This window comes from Mesoplodon bidens (genome assembly GCF_964165515.1).
Source record: "Mesoplodon bidens genome assembly, chromosome: 5".
Taxonomy (NCBI): domain Eukaryota; kingdom Metazoa; phylum Chordata; class Mammalia; order Artiodactyla; family Ziphiidae; genus Mesoplodon; species Mesoplodon bidens.
Window position 1 is genome coordinate 14,067,946 of NC_138161.1, and position 22,451 is coordinate 14,090,396.

The 22,451-nt window shown below is 45.6% G+C and overlaps 1 protein-coding gene across 1 annotated transcript in view; it reads left to right on the forward strand.

Annotated features, from left to right (window-relative positions):
• Positions 1 to 22,451, forward strand: part of TIAM1 (TIAM Rac1 associated GEF 1) — a gene marked incomplete at its 5' end in the record, with an annotated part of 524,442 nt that overhangs the window by 193,991 nt on the left and 308,000 nt on the right. Inside the window, one exon of the mRNA XM_081234975.1 lies at positions 12,781 to 12,833. The remainder of the gene's footprint in view (positions 1 to 12,780; positions 12,834 to 22,451) is intronic.

Genomic DNA, 22,451 nt, shown 5'->3' on the forward strand with positions numbered 1-22,451 from the left:
TCTATGTCCAAATTTCCCCTTTTTTATGAAGACATTAGTCATATTGGATTGGGGGCCACCCTACTCCAGTATGACCTTATATTAACTAATAACATCTGCAGTGACCCTATTTCCAAATAAGATCACATTATGACGTTCTTGGGGTTAGGACTTTGACATATGAATTTGGGTGGGGGACAATAATTCAACCCAGAACAGAGGTCTAGTTTTTTTCCTTCCAGGAGAGTGGAGAAAGATTCTTTCCCTTGTGAAGAATAGTAGGTATTAGTACCCAGTAGGTGCTCAGTAGTTTTCCGTTATGGACTGAATTGTGGTTCCCCTCACCAAATTCATATGTTGAAACTCTATGCCCTCCCCCGATCCCCCCGTGACTGCATTTGGATATAGGGCCTTTAAGAAGATAATTAAGGTTAAATGAGATCAAAAGTGTGGGTCCATAATCCAATAGGGATAACGTCCTTATAAGAAGAGGAAGAGACACCAGAGCTCCTTCTCTCTCTGTGTGTACGCAGAGGAAAGGCCACGTGAGGACACAGTGAGAAGGTGGCCAACTATAGGCCGAGGAAGAAAGATCTCCCCAGAAGCCAACCCTACCGGCACCTTGATCTTGGACTTTCAGCCTCCAGAACTGTGAGACAATAAATTTCTGTTGTTTAGGTCACCCAGCCTGTGGTGTTTTGTTATGGCAGCCCAAGCAGATGAAGACATTTCCTTTTTTCCCCATGGTGACAGCTGTGTGTAATTCCACTCACAGTAATACTGGCCATTGTTGAGGTCAGGGTTGGTGAGCCTGCCTTTACTCTGGCACAGGACAGTGTGGGAGCTTATGGTCGGTGTTATTTTTAGTCTTCTGTCTTCACTTAATGGATTGGATAGCTAAGGATGAGAAAGCTTAAGTAGTTGCTTGAAGCCACTTTAATAGATTAGGCAATGGAACCCGAGGGTGAATCCCAATGCTCTTAGAGCCCGCTTGGGTAAATCCAGGGCGAATATATTTAATTCTTTATTTAAAAATGCAATTCATAGTGACATGTGGATGTCATTGAGTAGCAAAGAAATGAAACAAAGTGGGTCAGTGACACACTGCACTGTTTTGTGATAAATGTAGGTGAACTGATTTAATGGAAAACCACAATCTAGGGGAAAGTGGACTTGAAAAGCTTAAACTGTTGAAAAATCTCCAATTACGCAATTATGACTGGGATAGAATAAATGCAGCTCTTTGAGGCTAAAACCTTTTACCAGTAAACACTTTTGCTCTGCCTTGCGGTTAAAACTGTTGCTTTATTTCAAAATGTACTTATTGGGGGGGGGTGACTGTGTGCCTGGGTTTGTGCTGAGCATTGAGCACCAGGAGCTAGGATGCACAGGTGCTGTCCTGAATTAGCTGAGAGCTTAGTGGGGCTGGCTAAATGGACAGTGGCCACTCTGCATTGTAGGCGTTGCCTGAGAGGGCAGATGGAGGTGGGAGCATGCCGGGTGCAGGGGTATCTCACACAGACTAGGGGCAGACCTCAGGGATGGCTTTCCTAAAAGAGGTGATGCTCGAGCTGAGTTTTGGGCAAGTTCCAGTTATTCAGGCAAAGCTGAGTAATGGTATTTCAGGCAGAGAATAAAGTAAGTGTATCCACATGGAGATAATGGGGGGATAGCCCACTTGGAGGACTGTTTACACATAGATACTGCCGCTTCGTCTCCACTCTCCCCTTGTTTTCCTTCTTCCTTCTATTCCATCAGTGATGTTTTGGTAAAGTGACTTCAGGGGTGAATAAGAGTGCCTGATTTGTAGTGTTTGCCGATTTCCATGATGTAAATATTCCCATCATGGCTGATTCCAAGCTACCAACATGATGTCGATTGGCCCACAATATTTTAAAACTTTTTAACAACTGGTCATAAGCCTGTACAGTCCCACTCAGTAGACCACTGCTTCCCATCCGTCCATCATCTATCCATTCATCATCCATCATTCATCTATCATTCATCCATCCATCTATCATCCGTCCATTCATTCATCCATCCATCTTCTATTATCCATCCATCTATCTATTCATCATCCATCGATCATCCATCCACCTATCCATCTATTATCCATCCACCTGTCCATCCACCCATCTATTCATTTATTCATCCATCCATCTTCCATTATCCATCCATCCATTCATCATCCATCTATTATCCATCCATCCACCTATTCATCCATCCATCTATCCATCTATTATCCATCCACCTATCCATCCATCCATCCATCTAACCATCTGTTCTCCATGCAACTATCCATCCATCCATCCATCCACCCACCTATCCATCCATCCACCCACCCACCTATCCATCCATCCATCCATCTATCCCTCCATCGTTCTTCCATCTATCCAGCCATCCATCTGTTCATCCGTCTGTCCACAAACGTAGTTTAGCCAAACAGAATCATAGGAATAAGTCATCTTAAAGATTTTAGAGTTCCCTTAGTTAAGTCTTCTCATTTTACAGACAAGAAAACTGACATCTAGAGAGAGGAACTGACTTTCTTAAAGTCTGTTTGTAGAGCTGAGGTTAAGACTGTCGGCTTCAGAGTTTAAGTCTGCAGCTGTCTCCCTTAAGGAAAGAAAATACAACCTGAAATATGACTTGGTAATTCCCGAGTTGGGGCAATGTGGAATTCATGGAGCACACACCACAGTTCCGTCAGTCTCTGCTTTTCTGTGACAGTCCTAACGCTCATGAAAGTGTTTTTGTTGTTCCTTGTCTTAATAGTCGTTGGCTCCCAGCGGGCTCCAAATTTCCTTCGCAGGGGGTTCAAAATGTCCCTGTTGAAATAACATTCTTCTCCCACTTTGTAGCACTGGGCTTCAGAATTTAATTTAGTAGTTGGCTCTTGATATCAGTCTTCGATGTTTCTGGATTTCATTTTTCTTTCTCTTTTTTTTGTGATATAGATGTCTCTCCTTTGAGACTCCAACTCAAGGCACCCATTTGTGGTGTGAACCAGCTGCTTCTTGGGAGCCCCGTTTGTGTTGGGCTGAATTTCCTGGAAAATATCTACTGATTTGAAAAAAAATTTCTTTCCTTATTCCTGGGCTTCTAGAAGTATGTCTTGGAGATTTAGGGAGATAAATAATTGATACTGCTTTTGACGGTCTTTATTGTTATTTATTTCTTTTTTGCTGAGGTGTAGTTGATGTACAGTATTATGTGAGTTTCAGGTATACAACATAATGATTCCCAATTTTTAAAGGTTATGTTACGTTTATAGTTACTATAAAACGTTGGCTCTGTTCCTTGTTGGTCTTCAAATTGTCAACTCAGAGAGGAAGGGTGACTCTTACTATATGAGAAGCTTTATTTTGAAACTGTGGGCAAATGGTCTGGTGAATTGAATATTCCAGAGGACTCTTTAAAACTAGCTTCTGTGTTGTAATGTTGAGTGAAAAAAGCAAGATGCTGGGATATGCCTAGGATGCCACTTTTGTTAAAAGTAAGTAAACAAATTGGCGCTTGCCTCTGGGGAGTGAAAATGAGGGTAGTAATGACTTGAAGAGAAAACTTTCCACCTTTTAACTTTATATGTTTCTGTATTGTTTATTTTTCTCTTTTTAATTATAAGCATGTAATAAAGCAAGTCCAGACTAAACAGAAAGCCTGGCTATATTTTAATAGGACTCATCTGGGTATGGGCAATAACCTTTCTATTGTCTTAAGATAGTTTGCCATTTACCCAATGTAAAGTTTACATGTGTCTACTTTATAAGTTGTAACTTAGTAATTTTAGATACAATTAATGTTGGTTGCTAGAAAATCATAATGGCAGACATATTCAAACTTGCTCATTATGGGCAGAAATTTAAACTTAAACTTCACTGTGAATTCTCCCTTCACCTTATTATTATTTTTACCAATTTTTTCTTTTTTTGCTGCGCCCCATGGCACGTGGGATCTTATTTCCCCGACCAGGGACTGAACCCATGTCCCCTGCATTGGAAGCCCAGAGTCTTAACCCACTGGACCGCCAGGGAAGTCCCTACCAATTGTTTCTTAATGAGGTCGATCATCTACTTGTATGCATGGCCCAAGCTGGTCATTTTTCAGGACTTCCGACAGAGATTCTAAAACTTCCTGGAGGTATTCTGCAAGCTGACTTGGTGCCATTATGTTTTCCCATTTCTCCTTGACTGTGGTGCTCTCAGCTGCCTTGGACATGGAGAGTCACTCGATTTCACTGGCTTTCCCAGACCAGCATCGTGTTCTCTGATACCAGCCATCCTGCCTTCCCACCTCTTTCCCCTTAAATGAACTTCTTTCCTGTACTTGGCAGTTCATGTCCTCTGTCTTCATCTTTAGGGCATCCTCTGGTGTTCCCGATCTCAAATTAGGAAAAATAAATTGAGTCCCATTCCCTGTGGCTCCAAGCATTTGAAAAGGCAGGAAATGTGTGGATTATTGTACAAGAAATAGATCAGTGTGTAATAGCCTAAAATGGAAAAAGAAATGTGACTGCTTATTCAGGCATTTGCAAAATGATGCAGGCTGCCTCTCCCAACTGTCTTTTATAAAAACAATTTCCAGAAATGTGTGGACTAGGTAAATGATATGTTACTGATACAAAGCACAACTGTGATTATACTAGCAGAGGATTATGTTTCCTCTGTTTTACAGTCTGTGTGAATTTCTTTCAAGTTATTAGGTTGAACTGTATGAATTGCCAAATTGAGCTACCAAAAGGGCAGTTTCATCCAATTCAACCTAAGAGAGCTTATTTGCTGAGTTGTAAGACATGGGAAATATGTGTCTGCATGAGGAGAAAACATGAGATTGACGTGCTTTAAGGAAACTGGGCATCCTTTTTTTATTTGAACCTGCCTCTAACGGTTAGTATTCACTTAGTTGACACTTTGTTGTTGCCTCACTAGCTTTCAGAAAGTACAGAGAGCAAAATTGGTTGCCTAGCAACATGTTCCAGCCCAGGAGGGTTGGAGAATGGGTCAATGATGAACAATTATGTACAATCAAGTTTAAAAATGCATAGCAGCCTGCTATATCCATGCTCTGACCACCAGGAAGCATCAGCATTCTGCTGGCTTGGGTTTATGGCTGTTGTACGTGAATTCATTGCAGTTGTGGTCTGGATCTCATGGTTGCAATTCAGAAAAATTTTGCGCTGGACCAAAGTAGGCTTCTGGTGCCCCTCTGTACATTGGTCCATTTTGCAGAAGCATCTGACACCCATCATTTGGTTGGCTGCCTATCTGGACACTCATCCCTTTGAAAAGTGAAAAGAGACAATGAAGAATTTGCTTAATTGTGATTGTTTTCATCTCAGCAAATTGGCCTCTATTAGTGAATCTGTAATTTGCCAGAGAACAAGTACACACAAAATGAGTGACAACGGTCCCCTTACTCAACCCAAATCATTTTTTCAAGAATTACGAATGCTGGGCAGACGTTCTCTCTGAAATGGCCCAAGCCCTTAATCGTTTCTCCTCCTTCCGTTCCAGCAGCACAGAAGACACATTTTGCATCATCCCGTCCTTACTTAATCTTTCTGTCAGCACAAGTATCAATGGTGTAAATCCTGAAAGCAGCAGGAAAGCTAGGAGGCATTTTTATAACGCTGGCAAAGCTAATAAAGCACATTTCATTGTGAAGAATCATTGAGTTTAATTGGCAAATCAATTTTTAGGCCCTTTCCGTTTGTATTTTGTTGAATCAACAAAAATAAATCGCCGTGCCAACCTTGAAAGCTCCAAGTCGGAGAACAGTGGCAGATATTTCGTTCGTCCTGCCAAAAGTGCTTTCCAACAGAAATGTCTTAATTGAAGATGATTTATATTCAGAAGCGTTTTATCACTTGTGTGAAGAAGGAAAAAGCTGTGTAAGCGAGTAGTATGCAGTCGTTTTTGGCATCGTTTTTGACATTGATCTACACTCTATCCTTCAGATGTTTATAGAAAAGCGACTTTCCCTAGCCCTTCTTGCTAATGATTCAGGTTCCATGTCCTGATGTAGCTGTCAATTAGCCCCTGTAACCTTTGGTGAGAGGTTTTTGCTGAGGAGGACTTCCAAAACCTAGGCTTTTTCCCCTTTTCTGCAGGGTTTTACTGACCCTGAATCCTGATCTCCGGGCCTTTGGTGGAAAATGGCTGACATCTTAGGGCTGGAAGATGGGCGTCCTGAGCAGGCCTGGGAAAAGTGGGCTGCTGTCTTGGCTTTTTTGGTAGGAAAACCTCACTAGCCATGCTGACCGTAGCGTTTTGGCTTTTTCTGCCTTCTTTGCACTCCAGGGAGGCGGGAGAGATGACAAGAAGTACCATTTATTTGATGCCTACACAGTGTGTTCTGATTTCTCATGACAACCCTGAGAGGTGAGGAAGCTAAACCCCATGTATCTGGGGAGGAAGCTGCGGTTCAGAGAACATCAGTAACAGTTTGTACGTGGAGTGGCTGCCATTGGCATCCTGTTCCATTTGTCTCCAGTCGTCTTCCCATTTCACTGGTGCTGGGAAGTAGCAAAGACCCCCCCCCCCCCCCGCTCCAATACCCCAGTTTCACTGAAACATGTTTCCCTTCGCAGGGCTCCTGGGGGACAGGTACCATAGCGTGATGGTGGCTGATGCTCTGCAGGCTCATGTTGTGTGCCTGGCATGTTTCCAAGAGCTTCATGTGTACTTTTTTTTGCGGTACGTGGGCCTCTCACCGCTGCGGCCTCTCCCGCTGCGGAGCACAGGCTCCGGATGCGCAGGCTCAGCGGCCATGGCTCACGGGCCCAGCCGCTCCGCGGCATGTGGGATCCTCCCGGACCGGGGCACGAACCCGTGTCCCCTGCATCGGCAGGCGGACTCTCAACCACTGCGCCACCAGGGAAGCCCCCATGTGTACTCTTAATTCGTGTAAACTTCATTCTCCTCTTAGCTACTTCCATCCTCATCTTACAGATGAGGAAACTGAGGCACGGAGTAGTTGGTGGACTGGTCCAAGGTCACATGGCTAATGATTGGGGACCATTTGAATCCAGGTAATCTGCCCCAGCATCTGCGATCTCAGGGGTTTACCTTCCACGGCATGTACCCTTGTTTGTTGGTCCTTCCCCTTGCCTCCAAAGCAGCGGGTAAGATGATGAAGCAAGAGGAAGGGAAAACACTCCAGTTTTATGGACAGCGGAGGCCACTGATTTGCTTGCCTCGGTTTTGGGCTCCTTCGTTGATCTTCAGCTGCACTGGGATGCCCTTCCTGCTGCAATCTCTCCACTTCCCGTTGGTTCTCGTGCCTCTGCGAAAGCTCCGTTTTCCACGGGGCCCTTTCAGATTCATGGGAGGCCAGTTGTTTTCCAGGGGTCACCAGGAAACCCACAGTGTGACCTGCACGTTACTCAAGGTGCGAAAAAAAGGAACCTCAATAAACCCAGAACCAAACTCAGCAACTTCTAAACAACTCGCTGTAAGTAACCAGTTCTAGGAAGCTGATGGGATGGTAAAAATCTAGCAACTACCTGAAATTCCACACATTCTTTGGGAATTTACTAGGGCCCCCCCGCTCTCAGCACCTTCAGGTACCAGGGATCAAGTGATCCTCAGATTAAGTGAGGAACGAGGGAGAATTTTCACATTCCCTTGGTGGGGGAAGGCCTACAGCAGGTCAGATCATTTGATATAATGCTGAGGGTAATACCCACAGAGGACAATTTCTGATGCCACGCCCTGTTCAAAGCATTTTGCATATATGAATCATGAGCTCTGGATGCTGTTATTATCCCCATTTTACAGATGAGAAAATCCACTATGTGACATGTGCACATAGATTGTAATTTTAGGAACGCTAAAATACAAAACACATCTCAGAATCAAGGATGTATGTGGTACATGGCTTGTGGGCTGGTAGTGCCAGTGTCTGGCTGCTCTTCAGAGCACAGCTGCCTCCTTGTGAGAGGGGCCTTGGCAACTAGCTGAAATGTTCAGGGCAATACCACGGCTGGCATTTATTGAGTTATTACTGCATGCCAGACACTAGTCTAAGAAGTTGACATGAATTTTTAAAATCCTTAACAAAAGGATAGGTACTATGATTATGATTGTACCTGATTTATAGATGAGGAAACTGAGTCAGTGGGGTAATCTAACTTGCCCAAGGCCACCCAGGCAGTACGTGGCAGGGCCAAGTGTCAGCTAAGGCCCCTGGTATAGCCGGGAAAGGGACGGTGGCACAGGGGACGGACTTATACAGGCTCCGTATGGGATGGAGGTTCCGGTTCCTCTCCGGTGCCCTTGCCCTGGTGGCTCGTCACTCCCTTTTGGCATCCATCCTGGTGTGGAACTGGAGGTGGATTTTTTTTAAAAAATTTATTTGTTTTATTTATTTATTTTTGGCTGCATTGGATCTTCTTTGCGGTGCGCGGGCTTCTCATTGCGGTGGCTTCTCTTGTTGCAGAGCACGGGCTGTACACACGTGGGCTTCGGTAGTTGTAGCACATGGGCTCAGTAGTTGTGGCTCGTGGGCTCTAGAGCTCAGTCTCAGGAGTTGTGGCGCAGGGGTTTAGTTGCTCTGTGGCACGTGGGATCTTCCCAGACCAGGGCTTGAACCCGTGTCCCCTGCATTGGCAGGTGGACTCTTAATCACTGCGCCACCAGGGAAGGTTGATTTTATCAGTCTTTTGTAGGCTTCTGTTTGTACCTGAGATCACCCCACAGCGAAGGAAGTAGAGAGGAGCTCTGACGTGAATCCTAAAACATACCTGGGAAGGCATTTACTGCGTCTTAGAGGCATTTTCTCATTGACCCACACAACAGTCCTATGAAGTTCGTACTGAATGGTAAAGGGAGAAGCTGTATGTAGCCCAGAGAGGGTGAGCCACATATTCTCGGTCACACAGCAGGTGAGGGGTGGAGCTGGGCTCAGGCCACGTACACACGTGCCTGTAAGGTAAGGGCTGACTCCACAGTGGGGATCACCCCTGCCTCCAGATGGGGCCCCTGCCAGCAGCTCTGGGGCATTTCCTGTTGGGTCAGCTCTGCTAGTCTGCTGCTTTCCCTCCTCCTGCTTTGCTGCCTTCCACACTCTCCCTTGCCTCCATGCTCCAAGCTCTTCAGAACAACAGGATGAGATTCTCCTCAGCCCGGAAATGTTTTTGCTATTGCTTGTGCATCCGAGCACCTGCTGAGCTGATGAGCTTTCAAAATGTCACTTGACTGTTGAGAGGGAGCCGTGAGTGATGAGCCGTGAGTGCTTTGAGGGAACATACCATCGCAGCTGCCTCCCTGGGGCGGGTGGTGGTGGGCCGAGGGGAGGCCGTGGTTCCTCGTGCAGCTGGCACGGGGTCCCCGCTGTCAGCCTGGTCGTTTTTCTTCTTCTGGGCACACGGTGACTGTTTCTGTGCTATGTTTCTCTTTTTAAAAAAAATTTATACATTCATTTTTGGCTGCGTCGGGTCTCCGTTGCTGCGCGCCGGCTTTCTCTAGTTGTGGCGAGTGGGGGCTACTCTTCATTGCGGTGCGCGGCTTCTCATTGCGGTGGCTTCTCTTGTTGCGGAGCACGGGCTTTAGGCACGCAGGCTTCAGTAGTTGTGGCACGTGGGCTCAGTAGTTGTGGCTCGCAGGCTCTCGAGCGCAGGCTCAGTACCTGTGGTGCACGGGCTCAGTTGCTCCGTGGCATGTGGGATCTTCCCGGACCAGGGCTCGAACCCGTGTCCCCTGCATTGGCAGGCAGATTCTTATCCATTGTGCCACCAGGGAAGTCCCCTGTGCTGTGTTTCTCTTACAGTGCTGGCTCTCCATTTCTGGGTTAACTTTTGAGAATACAATTACATTTTGACCTTTTTCTTTCTGGATTTCTCTTTTCAGAAAAATGCACATGTATACAAAGTTCCGTATATCAATCCTGGATTTTCATGGGAACCCTTACCCTCAGGGCCTCCCTGAACACATCTCGTTCCCCATACACATACCAGGAAATCTAGCTTAAAAACTGGGTCCCCTACTAACCACCACCAATTGAGGGTAAATATGGAAAATTAAATGTTTGATTCTCTGCCCCTCTTCTTTTTCCACTGCTGTCAGTCAGAAGCTGGGCAGGACAGTATATGGCCCAGTCAAAGAGGTGACAGGAGAAAGTTCAATAAAGGTGTGTCCTGGGGTTGAGAAACAGAAAGGGGGAGTGAGGTGCACTGGGGCGGTAGGAGGAAACCCCTCTGACTTTGTCCATTCAGACTGTTATAACAGAATAAATGCTATAAATTTCTCATAGTTCTGAAGGCTGGGAAGTCCAAGATCAAGGCACTGGAGGATTCGGTGTCTGGCGAGGGCCTGCTTCTTAGTTTATAGATGACTGTCACATGACAGAAGGGGGGAGGGAGCTCTCTGGGGTCTCTTTCATAAGGGCACTAATCCCACTTATGAGTTCTCCACCCTCATGACCTAATCAACTCCCAAAGGCCTCACCTCCTATTACAATCACGTTGGGGATTAGGTTTCAAGGTATGAATTTTGAGGGGATATAGTCTATGGCACCCTCCAACCCCTAGAAGTAAGGATAGAGGGAGAGGATCACCTGAGAGACTCTGTGACCTGTGATGGAGAGACCCCCAGGTGACCCTGCAGGGAGGAAGCAGGGGGATGCATGCTCCTTCCTTCCTTCCCCTCCTCCTACTCTCCTGGCTTCTACTGGTACCTAAGGGGCCAGAGGGCAAGGGAGCCTGGTTGATGCAGGTCATAGAGGTCAGCCTCCCAGGGCACAGGTCCCAGTGGAAGAAGTAATCTAAAGGGCAACCAGAGAATATTTAGTACATCGCCCTTTAGATTCTTAAATAACTTCTGTCCTGTAGATGGTACGTTTAAGAGCGCAGGAAGCAGCTCTGTCATCTGTAAATGCTCTCCCTGGGCATTGGGCATCATGGGAAATTGCTTAGCTTGTGCTATGGAGGTTTTGTAATCCTGTTAGTGATTGGAAACTTCCTGTTCTTTTCGGATGCTTTTAAATCCAGTCTTTTACTTTTTTTTCTATTTTATTTGTATGCCTGTTATTATAAGGTCCCTTTAAAAGGCTTCATTATACCTCAGGATGATGAACCAGTCTGCTTCAGTATTACAGGGGATTGTATATAAATCTCTCATGTGGCATTGTGTTCAAAGGTAGTTTCCCCCTATCTTATGACAGCTTGATGTTTAGAAGTGAGCATTTCTGGAGTTTGGAGACAGAGAAATTATGTCGGGAAGCACTTGAGAAATTAAGAAGCGTTATGCCGTGCAAGGTTTTAGGAGGCAGCGGGGGTAACTGACGTCACCAAGGTTGGATCTGGGAGTCTGGGATCTGTCGCTGGCACCAGCTCATACTTGCTCTGTGACTGTGGACACCACCTCTAGGCATTTCTCTTTGTAAGGTGGAGTTAACATTACAAACAAAGACTCTCTCCTTAAGCAGCCTTTAGTCAGGTTCCTCTGAGTCCTGTGTTTGTCTAGATCTGGACCTTGGCTCCTGTCCTGTCTTTGGCCTGCCTAGCCCAATTTTAGCGAGAATCCTGCTAAGTCAGTTCAGAGAGAATCACCCACTCTTGATATGTGATCGCCCTTGATATCTGATCACCCTAGGCTACCTTCAGCCAGAACCCCGTTGCTTGTTTGTTTCTTAAGAATCTCCCTACCCTGCTATCTCCTCCGAGTAGTTTTCTGTCCACTGACTGCCTCGCTTTGCTTGATTGCTGTAAATCCTCAGGCGTCTTTGCTGTATTCAGAGTTGAGCCCCATCTCTCTCCTATTTTGCAATAGCCCTAAAAAAGTCTTTCTTACCATTTTAATAAGCATCAGAATAATTTTGTCTTTAACTTTACCCACCAGAAAACCTTGGAATTGTTCAGGATCCTCAAGGACCTCTGATCCAACCTCACCCAATGTCGAGAGTGATGTGGAGCTCACTGTGAGGGGTCTAGTACCTCAGGGCAGCAAATGAGGACCCCATTCACTCCCTTGGGGGCTGGTTCTCATTGTAGAGAAGCTCTGCGTCCGTTTCAAGCTCAAAAATCTGCCTTCACTTATACTCGCTGATCTCAATTCTGCCTTTCCTCAAAACCTGTTCTTCCTTTAATTAAGTGAATAATTTAGCTTCTTAAATTGTAGCCATCTTAATGAAGATAATTTTAAGCTGCGTCTTCTCTTTTTTTAAAAATTTATTTACTCAGTTTATATTTATTTTTGGCTGTGTTGGGTTTTCGTGGCTGCACACAGGCTTTCTCTAGTTGTGGTGAGCGGGCTTCTCATTGCAGTGGCTTCTCGTTGTGGAGCACAGGCTCTAGGCACGCGGGCTACAATGGTTGTGGCACATGGGCTTCAGTGGTTGTGGCACGTGGGCTCAGTTGTTGTGTGGCACATGGGCTTAGTTGTTCTGCAGCATGTGGGATCTTCCTGGACCAGGGCTCGAACTCGTGTCCCCTACATTGGCAGACGGATTCTTAACTACTGCACCACCATGGAAGCCCCTAAGCTGTGTCTTTATTACCCTTCTTGCTTTCTTTAACAGGACTCTGAGCCTGGTTGAACCTATGTTTCCCACTCTGGGAAGCTGCATAAGGGTGATGCCTTGGAGGTCTTCTCTCTGTGGACCGTGTCTTTATTTCGTAAACTCTTGGGTTGCCCTGTTCCTCTGCTTTTAAGTCCTTTGTTTCTTTCCTCTTTTAGCTCTTGCTGATGCCTTGTTTGATACAAGTTTATAGATGATGTGCTTCTTTTCCTTTCATGAAGTAAAGCGCATGGGATTTGTGAAAGCTGTTTACCACTTAGAAGTCTTTTTTTTTTTAATTTTCAGATTGATGGCTATTTTCCAGATGTTAACATTATCAGAAACCTGACCTCCACATGGTATGTATGCTCTAAAGGACCTTTTAGGTCCATCAAGGGTATATAAGTACATTAACTTTTTAATTTACTTGTTTATCATTTAGCCCTAAATCTTCCTTGGTGTTTGTTGAGTTTCACCCCCTATTCTTTCACCTCATTCATGGGTATATTTGAAAAGCAGTGACTTCTACAGGATCAAAACAACCAAAGTTATTTTCTTGAAGAAAGAATTTTAGAATGAGGATTTAAAAAGAAAATCAGATTTACTTATAAATAGTTCAATATGGCTCTGAAAAGATAGGGATTCATTTTGTTAAAACATCAACAGAATGCTATTATCACACGTAAAAAATGAACAATAATTCATTTCTTAATATCACTGAATATTCATGTTCAGATTTCTCTGATTGTCTAAGAAATATTTTTTCACAGTTAGTTAAAAATACCTCAGAGTAATCAAAGGATCTAAACAAAGTCCACACATTGCATTTGGTTGACATGTCTCTTAAGTCTCATTTATTTATTTCATAACTTTATTTTATTTTATTTTTATTTTTGGCTGCATTGGGTCTTCTTTGCCATACGTGGGCTTTCTCTAGTTGCAGTGAGCGGGGGCTACTCTTTGTTGCGGTGCGCGGGCTTCTCATTGTGGTGGCTTCTCTTGTTGCAGAGCACGGGCTCTAGGTGCATGGGCTTCAGTAGTTGTGGCATGTGGGCTCAGTAGTTGTGGCTCACGGGCTCTAGAGCTCAGGCTCAGTAGTTGTGGCGCACGGGCTTAGTTGCTCCGTGGCATGTGGGATCTTCCCGGACCAGGGCTTGAACCCGTGTCTCCTGCATTGGCAGGTGGATTCTTAACCACTGAGCCACCAGGGAAGCCCCTAAGTCTCATTTAATACACAGGTTTCCTGGCCCTCTCTTGTTCTGTCCTTTTTTTTTTAAATTAAAAAACATTCTAAAAATTTTAAAATATGGCATACTTTTTAACTTATTTATTTTAAAAAATCTTAAATTTAGTTTTGGCTGTGCTACAGGGCATGCGGGATCTTCCCTGACCAGGGATTGAACCTGTGCCCCCTGCATTGGCAGCACGGAGTCTTAACCGCTGGACCACCAGGGAAGTCCTCTTGTTCTGTCTTGTGATACATTTGGTCAAGAAGCTGGATCTTTTGGATATTTTGAATCTCTTGGATCGGGATCTGTGTGTTTCCCCACAATGTAGATTTTGTTGCCAACATTCTGGTGTTGGCATTTAACGTGGGTTTTTTTTATAATAAAGTTTAAACAATTTTTTAAATTTATTTTTGGCTGTGTTGGGTCTTCGTTGCCGTGCGCGGGCTTCTCATTGCAGTGGCTCCTCTTGTTGTGGAGCACAGGCTCTAGGCGCGCAGGCTTCAGTAGTTGTGGCACGCGGGCCCTAGAGCATGCGGGCTTCAGTAGTTGCGGGGCGTGACCTTAGTAGTTGTGGCACGCGGGCTCAGTAGTTGTGGCACACGGGCTTAGCTGCTCTGCGGCATGTGGGATCTTCCTGGACCAGGGATCGAACCCGTGTCCTCTGCATTGGCAGGTGGATTCTTAACCACTGCACCACCAGGGAAGTCCTAATGTGTTTCGTTGTCCCCAAAATGTCCTATAAACTAAAGTCTTGATCAGATTTAGGTTCAAATTTGGGGGCAAGAATATTTCATACATGATAGTGTAACTTCCGTCAGGTGACGTATTCTGGGTGTCACCCAGTTCAGAAGAGCAGCCACATGGTAAAGTAGAAGCTGTTTCTGTGAGGGAGAAACACTTGTAGCTTGAGAACAAAGGTTGCTGCGAGCTAATTCCTACCTCATGTATCTAGACTTGATTTTCGTCTTGGAAGAATACTATTGGGTATGAAGGGCTGTGCTCCATGCCTTGGTGGGTAGTTTCAGATCTACCAGCTCTCTTTGCTTATTCCTGCCATTTCTTACAAGAGTGTCCTAAGTGTGCTCTGCCTTAGCCCTCCTAGCTAGCACGCTATGGACTAGAACTGGGGTAGGCGAATTACAGCCCACGGTTCTGTTTTTATAAATAAATTTTTATTGGAACACAGCCACACCTGTTTTTTTACGTATTGTCGGTGGCTGCTTTAGTGCTACAATAGCAGAGTTGAGTAATGGCCTGAACAAAGCCTGAAATATTTACTATTTGACCCTTCACAAAAAGAAAGTTTGCTGACCTCAGGGCTGGAAGGTAAGCAGAGGATGAATACGGTTTTAGCGTATGGAGCAAACAAAAATATTTTCTCATCACTGAAATGCCACTCAGCCTTAGTACCTGTGAATGTGAAATTCTGTGGCTCCCAAATTGTGCCTTAAATCATTAAGATAATTTTGTTTTTCTTTGTTCATTTTTCTACCCATTAGATGACATCATCCTTCTACTTGCCTGGAAATACAATTCAACATGGGTGGGTTCACATTTAATAATGCTGACATTTTACTGGGCAGATAATTGACTGTTAGTAATCTCCAGATTCAGCATTTGAGTCCTGATTTGCTATACCCTCTTCCTTAGATAGTATAAACTTTCTCTTCCACCAGTGTGCTCCTGTGTGGTTTGTTTTTGCCTTTGTATGATGAAGAATTCTCCATCCTTTCAATGAATGTCTCATGCTAAGTAGACTTGCATTTTTTTCTCCTAAATGAAACTCAGCTAATTTTATCTAAACGATTCCTTTTGTCTTTTGTCCATATTGTATGCTACATTATTATGGATGGCTTTGGAATTCTTCATGTAAAAAAAAATTGAAATAGAGTTAAAATATACAGGACTTTTTTTTCTTAATTATATCTTAATGTACTAAAAACCAGAGTGTAATTATTAAAAATGATAGAACGAAAGAATGAAAACAATAAAATTGCTTAGCAAAGCTCCTGTTTCATAATGCATTCGGAAATAATTGGTATCATAATGTGTAATTCACAATCTTTCTTTGAAGTATGAAGCTTAAGCTTGGGTGGGCAGGGGACCTCTTAGGATGTGGTGATGTCTGAATTAGTTCCTACAGTAGCACTTCTGAATCTGTACACAGATTGTAGCGTCTTGCTACCTGCCTTGTTGTGTTTTTTGTTTGTTTGTTTTTTTGTGATAGAGTTACTTCCTAGAGGAAGGGCTAGGACAGGGTCCTCTAATGCTTTACCAGATACCCTACTACTGCCCTGTTGATTAGGGAAGGGAGGAGAAGAGAAACTCCTTAATATAGGCTGTGGCTTTAGCTCAGGCCACAGGGTAGTTTCCTGGGCAGTTGATGTAGACCAAGTAGAGGACCTTTTTTGCCCAGGTGTCAGGTAAGCCTGGGGCTTATGCTTCAGACAGGCTGAGAAGCCTCCTTGGCTTATTTTCTAGACCCATCCCCTCATCTGGCCCTGAGGATCTTATTGCTGAGATGGCCAGAGTTGATGAATCCAAGAAGAAGCACCATCAGGAAAAAGAGGGAAAGGGATTGGACTCCCAGGCTTGGAGTCTGAGCCTCAGTTTCCCTATGGCCCGGGCATTTGTCTCCCCGAGCATTGGGAGACAAGAACACACAAGGACTCAAATAAGGAGAGAACATTCCAGGCAGACCTGAGCTTTTATTTGCTACTCCTTTGGTTCAAGCTTTCCTTGCCCAGGACCTGCCATATCCAGGCTCCTTCTCAGAGCACTAGTGGTGCTGGTGGTGATGGTGGTGCTGGTGGTGCTGGTGATGGGTTTGCTGGTGGTGCTGGTGGTGGTGGTGATGGTAGTGCTGGTGGTGCTGGTGGTGCTGGTGGTGGTGGTGGTGGTGGTGATGCGGGTGTTGGTGGTGCTGGTGGTGGTGATGGGGGTGATGGTGGTGCTGGTGGTGCTGGTGGTGCTGGTGGTGGTGCTGGTGGTGATGGGGATGATGGGGGTGCTGGTGGTGGTGATGGGGGTGGTGGGGGTGGTGGTGGTGGTGGTGGGGGTGGTGGTGGTGATGGGGGTGCTGGTGGTGGTGATGGTGGTGATGGGGGTGGTGGGGGTGGTGGTGGTGGTGGTGATGGGGGTGGTGGTGGTGGTGATGGTGGTGATGGGGGTGGTGGTGGTGGTGGTGGTGGTGGTGGTGGTGGTGATGGGGGTGCTGGTGGTGGTGATGGGGGTGCTGGTGGTGGTGGTGGTGGTGGTGATGGGGGTGATGGAGGTGATGGTGATGCGGGTGATGGTGATGCGGGTGGTGGTGATGGTGATGGGGGTGTTAGTGACGGGGGGCGTGCCGTTCACCACAGCTGGTGCTGAATTCCTGAGCCCCAGCCTGCTGGGGGAAGTTAGCTCTGTAAAGGGATTGAGGTCAAGACAGTCACACCAGAGCTTATCTTTTGAAAGAGTTGTACTGGGGGTGGCAGGCTGGGGAGGCAACACTGCCCAGTATACTTATTTGAAGTAGACTATTGCTGTTCAAAAATTTGGGCTCTCTTTTCTGGAAATAGCTTTTAGAGTCTGGGGTGTATTCTTTGGAATATCTTCATCAATGGCCAATTTTTCTCTTTTTGGATGGCTTTGATCTTTCAGTAAGATTCTTTAAAAAATTTTTTTTTCTTGTTTTAATTGTTTTTTTCGGTAAAATTCAAATGTCGCCTTCCCAGACAAGCCTCCTTGAGAACTGTATATGAAGTAGCAGCCCCTCCACACACACTCTCCCCACCCCCTCATCACCCGCTGTGTTCATCGCCCGTCCTTCCCAAGGTCACCAATGGCCCATGACCTCAATCAGGGGCTGCCACGGCTCTCATTCAGAGACAAGTCTGCCACACAGGGTAAGTTCTTCAGTTGGATAGTGTCTTAAAAATAGTTTTACAAGGTGACTACATTGAGGGCATAATTGAGATTCAGAAATATGTGTTCTGTTCTATCTTGGTGACCAAACCAAACCAAACCAAGACAGTCTCCTTATCAAATCTCATGTGTTGGCATGGTCTGCAGTGTGGAGGCTCAGGTAGGGTGCAGGGTGTCTATCTAACTGTGGTTTTAGACCTTAGTAGCCCCTCCTCTCTCCACCGTGCCCCCAGCACAGTTTCACTTGGGTAACAAGGAGATTCACCCTGATCAGAGACTCTCTCCATCAGAGCTGCTGACACTTTGGGCTGGATACTTCCCTGTGGTGCAGGCTGCCCTGAGCTTTGTGGGATGTTTAGCAGCATCCTGGGCCTCTGCCCACTAGATGCCAGTACCCTGCCCCACCTGTGACAACCGAAGTGCCTCCAGACATTGCCAGATGGCCGTTGGGAAGTGGAGTAAAATTGCCCCGGTGGAGAACCACTGGTCTAGTGATACAGTGGAATACCCAAGACTCTACCGTTAACCTTTTACACCATCCTTTATCATTTATCCGTTAGTGTGGATCAAATTTGCTCCTGTGTAAGAAAGTACTTTGAAACAATAGCATGTTGTTCAAATTTGGATTATGTTGATGACTGAAGTCTTGTTTTGTAACCTACATTTGTGGTTACAGTTTCTTTGGCACCACTGTCCCTAGTTTTTCCTTTTGTCATGTATGAAACATCCTCCTCCACTCCCGATCTGTTTTCCCTCACCCAACCAAGGAGGATGTCCTTTGCTAATGCATTGTGTGAGTTTGATACCCACAGTCTTGGCTGGAAGAAATCTTGAAGGATCTTTAGGCAATAAATGTCCAATGATGTCAACGTCATCATTATCATTTGGTCCATTCCCACTGAAGAAACTAAGGGCCCAAGGAGGGACAGGGATTCACCTAAGTTGTGGTTACCGGCAGAGCCATGACAGTATGGGTGTTTCTGGGGAATTTTCTTACACTTTTGTTTTCTGTGCGGTTAATGCTGTGATTGGCAGAGTTCTTGGGGGGCTCTTACCTCTCCCGTGAGCTCCTTGCTGGAGCCTGAACATTAAGTGTCCCTGTCCTAGGCTTGCCAGAGGCCTTGCTAACAAAACATTTTCAAAAAAGGTGATCAGGGAAGAAATTAGGGGAGTCCGAGAAAGGGAGGGAAAGAGGAGTGCTTTGAGGAGACATTTAATGAAAATGGGGAAACTGTGTGAGAAAAACAGTGCAAAGGAAATAACAAGAGAAGGAAAGGGGAACCTCTGATAAAGGAACCAAGGAATTTAATCAACCAAATGCAGTGTGTGGATCTTGTTTAGATGTTGATTTGAACGGACCAACTCTGTGTGTGTGTGTGTGTGTGTGTGTTGAAACACGATTGAATAGTTGAATTGGATTATGGGTCCATGGGGATTATGTCCTCATACAACTTGCCATAGTAAAAAGCTAAAAAGAAATGGAAAGCTGATCAATTTCAGTAAATGATAAACTTCTTTGCAATGACAGAAAATATACATAGTGTGAGACATTTGTTAATTTGTAAGTCTTACCTTAAAGAGGCTCTTCCGAGCCTAGCCAGTGCTCTCCAGTTTTCCTGGCAAGGTCCCTTTGCCCTGGGTGACAGGCACATGTGAAACTCGAGCTGTTGGAAGCTTGTCCTCACCCGGTGGGCAGGGAGGCTGCCTTTCCAGTGTCCCCTGCCCCCCCCGCTCCCCCGATCGCCACGCCAGCAGAGAGCCTGCAGCGTCCCTGGTGAGTTGTGGTGCTCCTGGGAAAGAAACACGAGGGTCTTCCTCCCTGACTGTCCCTGTGCCTCTCTGCCCCCTCCCAGAAATGGTCTGTGGGACCAACTTATTTTTTTCCACATATATTTTATTATTTAAATATTATGTATTACGTAATATATGCTCTTTGTAAAAACCATGCACAATAAAAATGAAAGTTCCTGTCCTTCTCTCTTTCCCCTCCCACTGATTTCATTGCCTTTTCCAGAGATACATAAATATTTATAATAAAGTGATGAGTATCTTTTTAGATCTTCTTTGGTTATTACCAGCATGTCAGAGTTTTATTTTCTTTCTTTAATTTTTAATGATGCAAAAAAATTTTTTTAAGCAGTCACAGAAAATTGGGAGTATAGCCCCAAAGAATTTTCTTTCCTCCACCCCAGCCCCCAATCAGATTTTGCCCGTTGTTCTCATCATGTCCTTATAAGTGAAAGGATCTAGTTCGAATGAGATGTTGCCTTTAGTTGCCATGTCTCTGAGTACCTGTTATGAACTATGCCTTGTTCTAAACCCTAGGAATGTATCAGCAAAAAATACAGACGATAATCTGTCTTTGTGGAGCTTGCATTCTAGTAGGGGAGACAGAAAAACAATAAATGTGACAAATACTAATTCTTGTAGAATGGTATGAGATAAATGCTATAGAGCAGGGCTCCCCGACGCTCGGGCCATGGACCGGTACTGGGGCCTGTTAGGAGCCGGGCCACACAGCAGGAGGTGCGTGGCAGGCCAGCGAGCGAAGCTTCATCTGCCGCTCCCCATTGCTCCCCATCACTCGCATCACCGCCTGAACCATATCCTCCCCCCACCCTCCCTGGTCTGTGGAAAAATTGTCTTCCACAAAACTGGTCCCTGGTACCAAAAAGGTTGGGGACCACTACTGTAGATAAAAGCATAGCAGGGCACAAGGTCATTGGGGTGTCATTTTAAATACATTGCTCAGGACCAGCCTGATGAGAAAGGTCTTTTGGACGAACACTGAAAGGAAGTGTGGATATCAAGGAAGACTGCTCGGGAAGAGATAATAAGCCAGTGCCAAGGCTTTGAGGAGGGAGCATCCCGGTGTGTGTGAGCAAGGAGGCCAGTGGGCCAGGTCTTTCAGTCTCTGTAGGCCAGTTAATTCTCCACCACCCTCTGCTTTAGGCTGATTCCTTTTTTTTTTTTTAATTAATTAATTTATTTTTGGCTGTGTTGGGTCTTCGTTTCTGTGCGAGGGCTCTCTCCAGTTGTGGCAAGCGGGGGCCACTCTTCATCGCGGTGCGCGGGCCTCTCACTATCGCAGCCTCTCTTGTTGCGGAGCACAAGCTCCAGATGCACAGGCTCAGTAGTTGTGGCTCACGGGCCCAGTTGCTTTGCGGCATGTGGGATCTTCCCAGACCAGGGCTCGAACCCATGTCCCCTGCATTGGCAGGCAGATTCCCAACCACTGCGCCACCAGGGAAGCCCCTGATTCCTTTTAACTCATGGAAATGTCTTCATTCTACTTCTGCTCTTTCATCTGATGACTTTTTCTAGGTTCCACCCTTTCTTATATTTCTTGACCTTCCCCAATGAAGTTCTCTCTTGTCCTCATGAGTGAGATTTTGGACTATGATTCTGTTGATCCTCTTTGCTACTTCCTGTCAGACTCTGCTTTAACTTGCCCCTGGCCCATCTTCTTTCCCCCGTTGCTTGTTGCTTTGCCTTTTTCTTCGCCTTTCTTAGCACTTTTTGCCTTTGAGAACTTAACCCACCTTCCCTCCCCCAATAGTGCTTACTCTGGAGCAGGTGTTGTTCTAAGCACTTAACAGTTGTTAATTTAATCATCAGTAGCAACCTTGGGTGATAGGTACTATTTTTTTATTCTTTTAATTTTATGAATGAGGAAATTGAAGTACAGAGAGAATATGTAATTTGGCCATGGTAATACAGCTGGGAAGTGCTGGGGCTCAGCCCCAGGCCGTTTGCTTCAAGCACATGGGCTCTCATCCACTGTGTGATGGACACACGTCCACACGTGACCTCTCTACTGAGCTTCAGCCCAGTCACTCCAGTTTCTGGGGGATTCACAACAAATAACCACAAACTTAGGGTCTTAAAACAATGCACGTGGACTTCCCTGGTGGTGCAGTGGTTAGGAATCCACCTGCCAATGCAGGGGACACAGGTTCGAGCCCTGGTCCAGGAAGGTTCCACATACTGCGGAGCAACTAAGCCCACTCGCCACAACTGCTGAGCCTGTGCTCTAGAGCCCACGAGGCACAACTACTGGTGCCCGCATGCCTAAAGCCCATGCTCCACAACAAGAGACGCCACCGCAATGAGAAGTCCACGCACCGCAACAAAGAGTAGGCCCCGCTCTCCGCAACTAGAGAAAAGCCCGCGCCCAGCAACAAAGACCCAATGCAGCCAAAAATAAATAAATAAAATAAATTTATTAAAAACAAAAAAACCCCGCATGCTTATGATCTCACAGTCCTGTAAGTCAGGAGTCTGGGTGCACTTGAGTGGGTCTTACAGGCTATAATCAAGGTGTTGGCCAGGCTGCATTCTCATCTGGAGGCTGGTCTGGGGAAGAAACTGCCTCCAAGCTCATTCACGTGGTACCAGAATTCATTTCCTTTCAGCTGTGGGATGGAGAGGCCTGGATTTCTACTGACTGTCAGCTTGAGGTCACTCAGCTCCCAGGGGCCACCCGTAGTTCCTGCCACACGGCCCCATCCACAGGCAGTTCACAACCTGGCAGTTTGCTTTTCAAAGGCCCAGCCTGCTAAGGTGGACTCTTACATAATGAAATGTCATCAGTGGAGTGACATCCCATCACCTTTGCTGTATTCCATTGGTCAAAGTCAAGTCACAGGTTCCACCCACAATCAAGGAGAGGGGCTTGTACAAAGGTGAGGATGCTTGAGTCATCTGAGGATGTGCCCTCCATAGCATGGCTTACTGATCTGGGAAATACACCTTGAAACCAGAACTCAGCATTTTACCTCTTCCAACTTCCTGGTATCTGTTAGTGTTATCACTAGTCTTCCAGCCACCAGATTTTCAGTG